Source organism: Hyaena hyaena, unplaced genomic scaffold, assembly GCF_003009895.1.
Source record: "Hyaena hyaena isolate Hyena2069 unplaced genomic scaffold, ASM300989v1 scaffold_53, whole genome shotgun sequence".
Lineage (NCBI taxonomy): Eukaryota > Metazoa > Chordata > Mammalia > Carnivora > Hyaenidae > Hyaena > Hyaena hyaena.
This window is the reverse complement of record NW_024080686.1, coordinates 1852245-1866086: the sequence shown is the minus strand read 5'-3', so window position 1 is coordinate 1866086 and position 13842 is coordinate 1852245. Positions and strand designations below refer to the sequence as shown.

General features: G+C 49.9%; 1 long non-coding RNA gene across 1 annotated transcript; it reads left to right on the top strand.

Annotated features, from left to right (window-relative positions):
- The first annotated feature begins 873 nt into the window (after positions 1–873).
- On the top strand, positions 874–13731 carry LOC120231140. Its single transcript, XR_005528269.1, has 2 exons — positions 874–1242; positions 13501–13731. It is a non-coding gene; the product is annotated as an uncharacterized LOC120231140 (long non-coding RNA).
- The last annotated feature ends 111 nt before the right edge of the window (positions 13732–13842 follow it).

Sequence of the window (13842 nt, the reverse complement as noted above, 5' to 3'; positions counted from 1 at the left end):
AAGACGTCTTGCAGAGAAGACCCCGTTAGCCGTAGTAACTGGGACAGGTGGCCTGTACCCCTGGCTCCCAGACACCGGGCCCACCCCCTGGCCAGCAGCCCCCGGACCTTCCTCAGCTACAGGAGGAGGTGTGGGAAATAAGGCCCCACTCCACTCTCGCTGGCCCTTCCAGGAAGACAGAGAAGCCATCGAAGCCCAAGTTGTTTTTTCCAGCGCCATGGGGGTGCCAAGAGGGAAGCATTTGAGCCAAAACAGATACACCCACACCTTAATCCTGCCCTTTATCTCCCACTCTGGGACCTTCGGTGAGTCCATTTATCCTGACCGGTGGTAAAGACGACGACCCCTGACATTTATGGAGGACGCACTGTGCGCCGTGTTGTGCATCTGTCTCACGGTCGAGGCTGCTGACCGTTACGGCCTTTACACAAGGCAGAGCTCACTCATCCACACGTCAGGGGCTCCACGGCTTGAACATGATACTTTTGTCTTTGTGAATAGACAGAAAGCTCTTATTAATCTCCATATTTCCTACAGCTCTGAGCACGATGCCTGCACATGGCAGGACCCGATAAATACTACGTTTAGTTAAGTGCCGTTGAAGGAACAAGTTGGTGATGGTGCGGAGTGTTGGGGGAGGGAGTGGTCTCCTCAGCCCTCCTCAGATGAACGCACAACCCAAATCACAGAACGCGCGTTGCAAAGGCTATAGGTCAAGTCCACGGCCACTCTCACACCCTCAGCCCTGCCCAAGACCCAGGTTCAGTTGGGGCAAGGACTGGAGTCCTGGAAATGGATACCACTAATGGTCGGCAGGGGGCGCGCTGGGCGCCATGTCAATAACCGGTTCGTTTCCTCCAGGCTGGAGGCAGAACGGAAGGAGACCTCTCTCTCCCCGGCTGCCTGGGAGCTGGTATAAAACACCACCTAAAGGAGACGCTGGAGAAGGGAGCTCAGGACTCACGTTTGCCTAAGAGCAGTGACACAGTTGTTCGTCGTTTAGAAGCCTTTGGGACATTTTTGTTGCAAAGGAGATATTTTTGTTCCATCTCATAGTTATGCATACAGTCGTGTTGAACATCAAAAGGAGCCTGATCTCGGCAGCAGCCGCCGCATGACCCTGGGCACGTGATTTACACCCTCCCCAGGCCTCAGCTTGCTCGCCCAGAAAGATGGCATTTAAGTGTCATTTGAGTTCGGACAATTGATTTCTACTCCACCTGATGAGTCCAGAGCCAGAAGGTAAGTAAAGTTGTGCGGTGCTTAGGTCGTCTGTCCTAGCTGTCACCGGGACAGTGGCCCTCAGTAAACGTTCACTGGCACCAACCTTGAGCTGATTATACGTTCTCAGTTCTGTCACCAAACTTTCTTGGGAGCTCTAGGGAATAATTCCCTTTTTTTCATTAAATCTCTGGGGGGGAGGGCGGGAAGTCTATTTTGAATTTTAAACAGTCACCTTTACAAATGCGGTTTTCACTCTCATTCTTTGAGTGCTTCTTCTGGGCCAGACACCTACGTGCTGACGGCTTGGCACATGTGACCACATTTAACCATATTCGTCTCTCACGACAACACGGTGATGCAGGAGTTATTTTTTGGTTGTTTTTAGGTGCAGGAGTTATTAATCTCCATTTGATGGATGAGGAAACTGAGGCACAGTGAGATTAAATAATCTGGGGGCGCCTGAATGGCTCAGTCAGTTAAGCGTCTGACTTCGGCTCAGGTCATGATCTCCTAGTCTGTGGGTTCGAGCCCCACGTCGGGCTCTGTGCTGACAGCTCAGAGCCTGGAGCCTGCTTCAGATTCTGTGTCTCCCTCTCTCTCTGCCCCTCCCCCACTTGCACTCTGTGTGTGTGTCTCTCTCTCAAAACTAAATAAACGCTAAAAAAAAAAAAACATGTAATAATCTGCCTGAGGCTACACTCAGACAAACTCACATCTGAGTGTTTTCATGGCCAAGTGCTCCTGCCCTTTGAAGCTAGCGCTTGTGAACAGACCCTATTTGGGTTTTGGCCTTGGCTGGACATAGTGCATGTTCTGCTCTGGATGAACAAAAACCTATAAAAGGATAGTTCTGTGAGCAGTTTGCCCAGGCTTGTCCCTGGAGAGGAAAAAGTGGTTGTCATTCACCCTTCTCCCACACTGATCACTGTCCTGACAACTAGTTACAGGTAGCCAGGTACTGCTCGAGGTGCTGGGAGCCAGCAGGGAACAATATAGAAAAAAATCCCCATCCCTGGGAATTTATATTCCAGCAGGAGGAACACAGAGGCAAACGATCAACATAATCAATAAGTATATTAAATTGTATGTTAGCAGAAGGGGCTACAGAAAGGAAATAGAGCAGAATAAAGAGGGTCTGAAGTGTAGGGTGGGGGTGCACTTAAAGTAGGCCTCCCTGCAATGACGAAATGGGACTGTGCAGGATCCATCCATGTGGACGGACATGAGCAGTGCAGCTTTCTGAGGGACACAGATGCGGTCAGTGCAAAGGCCCTGTGGCGTGCATGTGTCTGGCATGACTGGGGGTGGGCAAGGAGACCAGAGAGGCTGGAAAGGAAGGAGAAAGAGCAATGGAGGTGGTCAGAAGTGGTCGGGATTGGGGCGTCTGGGGGGCTCCGTTGGTTAAGCATCCGACTTCGGCTCAGGTCATGATCTCACAGTTCGTGGGTTCGAGCCCCACGTCGGGCTCTGTGCTGACAGCTCAGAGCCTGGAGCCTGTTTCAGATCCTGTGTCTCCCTCTCTCTCTGCTCCTCCCCCACTCGAACTCTGTCTCTCTCTGTCTCAAAAATAAATAAAACAAACAAAAAAATTTTTTTTAAAAAGAAGTGGTCAGGATATGTGATCGGAAGGCAAACCAAAGCAACTGCTGGTGTGGGAAGGTGGGGTGTGAGAGAGAGGAGCCAAGGGTGACCCCAAGGTTTTTGGCCTGAGCAACAGGCACAATAAAGAATTTAGGGAAATGCCATAGCATTAAGAAGAGGCCGGCTGGTGTGCCTGGGTGGCTCAGTCGGTTAAGCCTCCGACTTTCGCTTAGGTCATGATCTCACGGTTCGTGGGTTCGAGCCCCACGTCGGGCTCTGTGCTGACAGCTTAGAGCCTGGGCCCTGTTTCAGATTCTTTGTCTCCCTCTCTCTCTGACCCTCCGCTGCTCATGCTGTGTGTGTGTGTCTCTCTCTCAGAAATAAATAAAAAAACATTAAAAATTAAAAAAAAAAAAGAGGCCAGCTGCTCTGTCCTGTTTCCCCACGGCCTCCATAGACCTTTGTCCCGGGGTCTGGGTGACCTGCCTGGGTCACAGTGGGAGGGGCCAAGAAATAAGGCAGTCTGACAAAATTGTCTTCTGATGTGCCAAGATAGAAAAGGCAGCGGGACCTCCTTTAATTCTCCTGAAGAATTAAGTCTACAAGCTTTAAACATATTATTTGGAGATCACCCGAGACCTGTGAGCAGCTGCTGCAACCGTACATGGTGCTCCGTGTGGCACCAGCTTCCCCCACCTCGCGGCGATAACAAGACCAAGACACTGACCTTGGGACCATGCTGTTGACGTTCCTGCAGGCTCGGTTCCTATTTCCTGACTCCTCCCCATGGCATTTTGGTGACGCGGGGCCCCTCCCTGTGTCCCGTTCCTGACTCCTTAGTCTCCGACTGAGACACTTTCTCCGTCCGCTTGTTAACTGCCTGGCACGTCTCTTCTTTCCTCTTGGGCTCCAGGTCTGGACGAGGGTCCGGGGTGGGCGGTGGGACACAGGGGGAGCTCTGGCCACCTGCCCAGGCAGCCAGCACCAAGAGAGGAGGGGCGCCTGGGCGGCTCAGTCGGTCAAGCGACTGACTTCGGCTCAGGTCATGATCTCACGGTTCATGGGTTCGAGCCCCGTGTGGGCTCTGTGCTGACAGCTCAGAGCCTGGAGCTGCTTCGGATTCTGCGTCTCCTTCTCTCTCTGACCCTCCCCAACTTGTGCTCTGTCTCTCTCTGTCGCTCAAAAATAAATAAATGTAAAAAAAGAGAGAGAAAGAGAGAAGCAGCGAAAGCAGAACTCTCTCCCTGGCCTGCCCCCCCCCCCCCCCACGTCCCCTGCTCGCGGCAGCTCGCGGCCTTGGGAACTGCCAATCCCTGGACACCCCGCCGCTTCTGATCAGCAGAGCTGGGGGGGCCCCAGTCGGTGGAGCAAGTGACTCTTGATCTTGGAGTTGTGGGTTCAGGCCCCACGCTGGGTGTACAGATTACTTAAAAAAATAAAATCTTACAACAAAACAAAAACAAAAACAAAAGCCAGAGCTGGGTCTGGGAGGTAGCAAAACCCCGAAGGCTAAGGAAAGGCGCTCCTGAACTCCACCAGGATCCAATCCTGACTCGGCAGTTTGGTCCCGAGGCTGAAGAACACCGCCTCCAACACGTAGGGAGAGCCTCTCTGCCGCTCCTCACCCCACCTCACCCCTCCCCCGGGGGCCCCCACCCAGAGTTCTGCAGCCTGTAGCCAGAGGCACCGGAGTGATTCGCTGAGTGCTGGGGTTTGGAACTAAGACCCCTGTGGTGTAGCTGGCATGGGTCCAATCAGGTCAGTCCAGTTACCATGGCAACCCAATCCGCTGCAGGAGCTGCTAGTGCTCAGGTCTTATTTGGACTTAGAGCTGCAACAGAGAGACCTAGAGATGGCCCGCTGGTGGTGGGGGCTCTGCGCACACTCAAGTAACTCTCTTCTGCACTTGGCCTAGAGGTGGGCGTGGGGGTCACACACACTGAAGATGGACCGGGGTCCTTCCAGGGGTGGAAGGTGCTGACCTAGCCTCCGTCTTGGAGAGAGGTACCTCAGAGGATGAGGGCACGTGCTTTACACGTGTGACCACAGCTAGTTGTGCTACTGTCTGCTGGTCTGTTGGCTGGGGTGGCTCGCTGGTGATGGAGGTCACAGCCAGGGGTCAGAACACCCAGCCATAGCGTTGGGACAGGTGTTAGGGGGGCACGGGCTCTGCAGTGAGGCTTCCCAAGGCTGTGGCACTGATGAGCTGTGTGGCTGTGGGCAAGTGTCTTGGGCTCTCTGAGCCTCGGTGCCCTGCCTGTCAAATGGGGGGCTACGGGATCTACCCCATAATGCTGCCAAGGGTCAGACCATCAGAACCGTGCAGAGTGTCAGGGCTCTGGAGCCCTCAGTAAAATGAAAGATCTGAAATCCTTGTGGTGGGACCCTGGGTGAGTCACTTTTCCTTCTTTGGGACTCTGTTCGAAGCATGTGCTTCCCAGGAGGCTTCCAGGGCCAACGACACGCGCCCGCGTTTGCTGTGTGCGTGTCCTCATGGTGGCTGTCTAGAACACAGAGCCGGCCGGGGACCATGAGGCGCTCCGAGTGGCCGACTGGGGAGGGGAGATGAGCTGGGCGGGAGACCAGCCTTTCTGTATCTGAGGGTTTCATTTTGTTCAGATGCAGGGTTTTGTTTTGTTTTGTTTTTAACTTTTGTTTTATTTAGTTAGTTAGTTTTGAGAAAGAGGGAGAGTGTGTGAGCAGGGGAGGAGCAGAGAGAGAGAGGGAGAGAGGGAATCTCAAGCAGGCCCTGCGCTCAGTGCAGAGCCCCATCTGGGACTTGATCTCACCGACAGTGAGATCATGACCTGAGCCGAAATCAAGAGCTGGACACTTAACCAACTGGGCCACCCGGGTGCCCCCAAACTCAGGATTCTACTTAAAAATCAGGTGGCTGTTTTCCCCACTAGAGCAGTGCTAAGTACCCATGAGGGCATTTGAAGAAGGCGTTAGCTCTCATTTCTCTGCCCGCACCCCCAGGCCTCCAAATGTCCCGTGCCTTGCATGCCTCCGGGCCTTCACCTCTCCTTCTGGACACTCATCTTCTGTTCCTTTTTTAAAACCCCGCTCTGGGGGCGCCCGGGTGGCTAAGTCAGGTAAGTGCCCGACTTCAGCTCCGGTCATGATCTCGCAGTTTGTGGGTTCAAGTTCCGCACCAGGCTCTGTGCTGACAGCAGAGCCTGGAACCTGCTTCAAATTCTGTCTCCCTCTCTCTCTCTGCCCCTCCTCCACTCTGACTCTCCTCCCTCTCAAAAATAAAAATAAACATTAAAAAAATTTTAAACCTCACTCTGGTGTTTTCTCCATGACGCTTTTCCTGAGCTCTGTCAGAGCTACTCACTCCTGTTAAACCTCCTTCCTTTATGTTTTGTAACTGTGATTTTCTATTTCTCTCTTTACCTTGATTATTTATTTAAAACAGCAGTCTCTCCCCAAGTTCCTGGAAGGTAGGGATTATGGATCATTTATTTGTTTGTTCCCCAAATTTATCATGATGTGCTTTACAAATGTTTATAGAGTTAATTACATTGAATACATGGGGGTGTATACTTGTTCGAACAGATTTTCTTTTCCGATGGTTTCATTTTGGTATAAGTTTGCTTTTAGTTTAAGGAATCAAAGCGTAATTGGATATGTAGTCTTCAATGCATTACAATAACTTTAATCTATTCCCCATGTTGAGGGTTGCAAAACTGGAAATCAAAAAGGTTTTTCCCCTCATTTGTGTCTGAATGAGAGAAAGAATGAGGGGGAGGGGAATGCCTCCAACATTTCATCTGTGATGAAAAAACTATAGACGTAGAGGGACGCCTGGGTGGCTCAGTCAGTTAAGTGTCTGACTTCGGCTCAGGTCATGATCTCACAGTTCGTGGGTTCGAGCCCCGCGTCTGGGTCTGTGCTGACAGCTCAGAGCCTGGAACCTGCTTCAGATTCTGTGACTCCCTCTCTCTCTGCCCCTCCCCTGCTTGTGCATGCGCTCTCTCCCTCTCTCTCACTCAAAAAGTAATAAACATAAAAAATTTTTTTTTAATTGTAGAAGTAGAAAAATAAGGATGACTTGCAGTTCTAGCTTCTGGTTCATACAAAAGAAAGAATACAAAAATCAGGAAGGCTGTTTTGTCTATAAGAATCTTTTACTCAGGATTGCATAGCTCAACACCCTCACCCAATGCCTCTGGTGAGAACACAGTTAGGTATGAAGGCAGAAATAAGTTACTAAAGATCGCAGGTGGTTAATATTAACTTCCTTTTCTTTCATGAATAAACTATTGTCCGGAACAAATGGGTGAAACTCAGAGGCCTTTCAACTAAACTGGGCATCGGCAAACTTTCTGGGAAGGGCCAGGTGGTAAATATTTTAGGCTTTGCAGGGCAAAGGGCCTCTGAGGCACCTACTCAACCCTTCAGAGTGCTGTAAAATCAGCCAGAGACGCACATGAACGAACGGGCACACAGCGGTGTCCAATAAAACTTTATTTACAAAAACGGGTGGAAGCTGGGTTGGGCTTTCTGCCCGTGGGTTGCCGAGCCCTGAATGAAACTCTCCATCTTCAGGTGCGCCCATCCGTTCTCTTAAACGCAGGTGCGGGGCGCCTGGGTGGCTTAGTCGGTTAAGCGTCCGACTTTCGCTTAGGTCATGATCTCGCGGTTCGTGGGTTCGAGCCCCGCGTCGGGCTCTGTGCTGACTGCCAGCTCGGAGTCTGGAGCCTGTTTCAATCTGTGACTCCCTCTCTCTCTCTGGCCCTCCTCTGCTCATGCTGTCTCTCTCTCTCTCTGTCTCCTAGAAATAAAAAAAAAGAAAAAAAACGTAGGTGCACATATAAACATTCAACCAAGTTGTAAGGTTATTATGGTGTTGCAATTTTATTTTATTTTAATGTTTATTTAGTTTTGAGAGAGAAAGATAAGCAGGGGAGGAGCAGAGAGAGAGAGAGACACAGAACCCGAAGCAGCTCCAGGCTCTGAGCTGTCAGCACAGAGCCCGATGCAGGGCTTGAACTCACAAACTGTGAGATCATGACCTGAGCCGAAGTTGGACGCTTAACCAACTGAGCCATCCAGACACCCCCCCCCAGGTGTTACCATTTTAACACAGAATCAAATGGGTGGAAACAAATCAAAACCTGAGTCTGAATGGTGGCTTCCAATCCAGAATGATGGCTGTGGCTTCTTGCAGGGGGGGAAGGAGGGGGAGCGGGGCAGAGCCCACCTCCTGCTGTCGCTGGCCTCTTCCTTGCCCAGCCCCCCACCGTCTTCAAGGAGAGGGAGCCTGGGGCTGTGCTGATCTACTGTGGGGTTGGGAGAGCACAACACTAGCAGGACCTTGGGCCGGAAGTGTGGCAGGGAAAGCCTGACACTGCCCCAACTGGAAGTGTTGACTTGTAATCGATGTAGGACAATAAATTTGCTTTTTGTACCAGTCGGGAGGTTTTTCGTGGCTTACTGTATTAGCCAGGGTTCTCTGGAGAAACAGAACCCACCGGATATAAAGAATGACATATACATGGGGCGCCTGGGTGGCTTAGTCGGTTAAGCGTCCGACTTTCGCTTAGGTCATGATCTCGCGGTTCGTGGGTTCGAGCCCCGCGTCGGGCTCTGTGCTGACTGCCAGCTCAGAGCCTGGAGCCTGTTTCAGTCTGTGACTCCCTCTCTCTCTGACCCTCCCCTGCTCATGCTGTCTCTCTCTCTCTCTCTCTCTCCTAGAAATAAATAAAACATTAAAAAATTAAAAAAAAAATATTAAAAAAAAAGAATGACATATACGTAAGAGGAGGCTTATTACAGGCGTTGCTTACGTGCTGGTAGAGGTTGAGAAGGCCCACGGTCTCCCGTCTGCGAGCTGGGGACCCCGGACAGCTAATGGCACCATTCAGTCCGAGACCAAAGGCTTGAGAATGGGGAGCGTCAATGTCCAGAGGCAGAAGGAGACGGGGGCCCCAAGCTGAGAGACTTCGCCCTGCCTCCTTTCTGTTCCGATGAGATCTTCAGCCACATCGGTGAGGGCATCTCCTTACTTGATCTGCCGATTCAAATGCCAATGTCTTCTGGAAACACCCTCCCACACACTCCCAGAAATAATGTTCTTACCAGCTGTTTGGGCATCCCTTAGCTCAGTGAAGTGGACACATAAAATTAACCATTACAACGACAATAAAAGTAACTTTTACCAAAAGAAAGTTAAAAAAAAATCTTAGTATCTAAGAATATATTCAAGACAAGCCCTGTTATTAAACGTATTTCTGTTTAACAACCCCAGTGAGATAGAGTAGGGTGGTCTTTGGAAGCTGCAAACCTGCCTGTACTACTCTCCAGAGCCCTGCACGGAGTTCACAGAGTCAAGGGTAAATTTCTTCACCACGGAGCGCAGTGAGGCGAGATTATGTCACGGTGAGGAACGCTCCCCGGGGGAACTGGCTCAGAGCAGCAAACACTTAGTTCTTACTTGGCTCCATGTCCATCACAGGTTAGCCAGGGCGTCTGCTCGGTGGCCTCCCCTCTAGGAGCCCAGTGACAGAGCTGCCACCATTTTGAACACTGCCATCACTGTGGCACAGAGGAAGACAATGGAGGTCTTTCAGCAGAATCGATGGCTGTAGTCCAGAAGTGACGCATTCAATGTTGCTCACGAGTCACTGGCCGGAGATTATCCCCGGACCACCCATTCCAGGAGGGAAAGTGCATTCCTACTATCCACCCAGGAGGCCACGTTTGCTATCAGACGCAGCATTCTAGATCTGCCACATTACTCCAGTTTCATTAACCATCTGTGGCAGGTCTAGTTTGTAAGAACATGGTTAGGAATTTGTGCTTCGATAGGCTGGAGGGGGGACTAAGAGAAATTCTCTGGCCAGAGAGGGTAAAAAAAGTTAGTTTAAAATGAGAACAGGGGGCGCCTGGGTGGCTCAGTCGGTTAAGCATCCGACCTCAGCTCAGGTCATGATCTCACGGTTCATGGGTTCGAGCCCCGCGTCGGGCTCTGTGCTGACAGCTCAGAGCCTGGAGCCTGCTTCAGATTCTGTGTCTCCCTCTCTCTCTGACCCTCCCCTGCTCACACTGTCTCTATCTCTCTCTCAAAAATAAATAAAACATTAAAAAAAAGTTTAAAAAAATGAATAAAATGAGAACATTACTGGGGCACCTGGGTGGCTCAGTCAATTAAGCATCTGACTCAGGTCATGATCCCACAGTTTGTGAGTTCAAGTCCCGTTTTGGGCGAGCACCACTTTTCTCTGTCTCTCCTCTCTCTCTCTACCCCTGTGGGGTTCTTTCTTTCTCTCTGCCTCTCAGTCATGTGCTCTCTCACTCTCTCTCAAAAAAAAAAAAAAAAAAAAGAGAGCATTACCTTGATGACTCAGCTATTTAAACTTCTGGATTAATAATGGCAGAGGAACTGGTGGGACCTTAACTAGTATCAGGAGGCAAGAATTCCCGTCCCCTTCAAGGGTCCTTCTAGCTGAGCTAAGAAGCAAATTGACAAGACACAGGATAGCAGGAAGAAAGCAGATTTAATATCGTACGTACAGGGAATCCACACAGACGTGGAAATTCCCAAGACAGGCAAAGAGAGGTGCGCACGCCGTTCTGAACTAAGGAGACCAGGGAAGGGGTCTCAGACTTGAAAGGGAAAGAACGTAATTCACAGGAAGATGAAAATGCGTCCATGTTTGGAAAACCGGTGTTTGCCCTGCTGTACGGCTAGGTCACTCACGATAAAATGTATCTCAGGTAATAACCCTGGTTTTTGGAAAGTTCCTCTTAGATTCTTCTACATAGTTAAGGGAAGGGCAAAATTCCTCTAGAGCCTGTAGGGTCTCGATTGCCTTCAGCTCAAAGCAATCCCCGTGCCGAGGTGACTCATCTTGGGACAGCCCGCCCTCGGCCCTACGCCAGCCCACAGCGCGCCCTCCTCTGGGGGACGGACACAACCCTGATGCACAGGGGACAGCTGGGTGCATGGGCATGCCTGAACCGCAGCCTCTTCCTGCTCCCTGATCAGGCGCTTTTGTTCAGTAAATAATCTGTACAGCCCAACAGGCGGGGTACCAATTCATTGGTCAAAAATTCCACATAGGTCGTGGGCAAACAGAAATGGTTGGTCACCCGTACTTACGTGGTAGCTCTGGGTACCAGGGTCAGTTTGTCTATTCTGCTAAATTTCTCAATATTTGGGCAGAGCTAGCTTAACAAAAAGACCATGGGGACTAGACAGACTTGGGTTCAAGTCCCTCTGTTGCTGCTTAATAGCTTCAAGACCTCAGGCTCCTCTGAGCCTCAGCTTTCCCATCCATCAAATGGAGGAAGGTAATATCTACCTTATGAGGTTGCGGAGAGGCTTCTTTAAGGAACGGAGGTCTGTAAAGGGACAGGGAAGTGCCAGCTGTGCCCCCTGGGGGGTGGTTGATTGAATTCCACAGAACTGGACAGGAGGCCCTTCCTGGCAGGTTGACCTGCACAAACAATTGACGGGCATCCATCAGTATGAGCCCGCTGGGACTTCAATACCACTTACAAGTTAAAACACTGTGAATGACGGCCAGCAAACTTAATATTTAACCTGAGCTTTAACTGGAGACCTTTGTTCCTTTAGCTGCTCAGTTCACTGGAAAATTCTCAGGCCTCCCAGGAGAAGCAGAAATGAGCACATCTTCCTAGCTCTCCGGGGCCATGGGCTGGTTCGGCGCAGAAGTGACCAGCCTAACATAGCAGTTTCCACATCAGAGTCGCCGTTCATTGTGGGGATGTTTGAACTTAAACTTGGACATTTCATTAAAAAAATTTTTTTTATGTTTATTATTGAGAAAGACAGAACAAGTGGGGGAGGGGCAGAGAAAAAGAGGGAGACACAGAATCTGAAGCAGGCTCCAGGCTCTGAGCTGTCAGCACAGAGCCCGACATGGGGCTCCAACCCACAAACTGCGAGATCATGACCTGAGCCAAAGTCGGCCACTTAACCGACTGAGCCACCCAGGTGCCCCCAAATTCTTATTTCTGAGTAAGTAGGGCAAAAGAGTCCTGTAACTCATTAATTAGCCTTAATGAATAGTGTTGACTCTTCCTTACTTTCTGCCCCCCCCCCCCCCAGTGGTGAAACCATGAAACCAAATGCAAAAGCTTGGACACTGTGCAAGAAGACAATAGCAGTTATAGGAGATAGTGCCGTCCAAACGTATCAGCAATAATTGATAGCACTGTGTCCTCTCTCAAGTTACTGAGTAAACATTAAAAATAGAAACATGGCTTGCCTGTGTTTCAAATGCGGTATCATTTTCTGACTATGAATACTATCTTTCTGTATACTCAACAACCAGGCGCTACCCAGTATATCTTTCCTACATGACCCATTGGGAATGGTGGACCATTATGGAGGTCCTGAGCAGGGAGAAGGGATCCGGAGAGTCCTTGAAGCAGGGCGCTTGGGCTGGGCTTTAAAAGGGGGGTGGTCCTTGGGCTGTGGTGACAAGAGGAACCGCTTCACCTCCACCAGGCTCATTCTGTTGCCAAGGAAAACATCACGCGGGTCCCATCTCCTTGCCGCAGGTGTGGACAGCTACGGTTCTCTTCCAAAGTTCCATTTGCTCACTGCAAGGGAGTTCTTATTCTCCAGGAGTTAAGCAGCTGTGGCTCCTAAGCAGGGTTTCATCTTCCATCCCCGCCACCAGCCACCACCACTGCATAAAGAAGGCCTTTAGCTGGAGAGGTGTGGCCGCCATGCTTCCTTAAGAGGGATTAGACCCCATTTCCAGTCTCCCAACATTCCTGAGACTTTGCCAACTCCTCGGGACAGAGAGATTCTTGTTTCTTTCTAGAGATGATCTTAGGAGGTGTTAGTCATATGGGAAAGCTTAGGGTGTTTCCTTATTATGGGAAACTTCTAACAAAATCAATCTGGGTTTTTAGCATATTTGGTGGAAGCCAGGTCTTCAAATGTAGCTGATTATTTAATTTTTTAAAATCTTTATATTTGAGACAGAGCACGAGCAGGGAAGGAACGGAGAGAAAGGGAGATACAGAATCTGAAACAGGCTCCGGGCTTTGAGCTGTCAGCACAGAGCACAATGTGGGGCTCCAGCTCATGAACTGCGAGATCGTGACCTGAGCCGAAGTCGGACGCTTCAACAACTGAGCCACCCAGGAACCCCTAAAAGTAGCTGATTTTATTTTATTTACTTTTTAAACTTTTTTTACATTTAAAAAAAATTTTAACATTTATTTTTGATAGACTGTGAGTGGGGGAGGGTCAGAGAGAGAGGGAGACCCAGAATCTGAAGCAGGCTCCAGGCTCTGAGCTGTCAGCACAGAGCCCGATGCGGGGCTCACACCCAGGAGCGGTGAGATCATGACCTGAGCCGAAGTGGGACGCCCAACCGACTGAGCCACCCAGGCGCCCCATAAAGTAGCTGATTTTAAATGGAGTCTCAGAGTGGAAAGAACACAGGCTTTGGTATTACTGTTACTCAAGCCAAGTGAGCTAGACAAGTCTAGGGAAACAAGATTGGAATCAAGAACAGCCAGAGAAACATCAGTTGCCCTGGGGATGAACACAGGGAGCTCTGGATATATTTAAACTATGTGTCACATGACTAGACTCCACTTGGGCAGAAGTAAAACATGTTTTCCTTTAAATGATTAAACTTAGTTGAACTTAGTTCAAGAAAATGTCTTTTTCCGTCTGTCCCCCGCCCCCCCTCCCCCCAGGCTTAAAGAGTTTCAAGATGAGATTTGTTTTCTTAAAGAGAAAACTTAATAGCTTCCAAGTCAGACACATCGATGGACTTAGAACACCCAGATGACTTCAAATAACGATTTGGCCCATCTCCTTCATCTGGATGGTTAAGACTGCATGTCAAAAGAAAACTTAAAAAAGGGGGGAAGTTAGAAAACCTTCCTTGGTCTGTTGATAATAAAACGAATGGACATGAACTTGAATTCTGTGTTTATTCCATTTTCTCTGACATAAAGTTTTAATCCTTCCTCCCGGAATGATAAAACAGTAACATTTCAAGTCGGTGGTTGGGAAAGGTGAGCCTAAATTACATT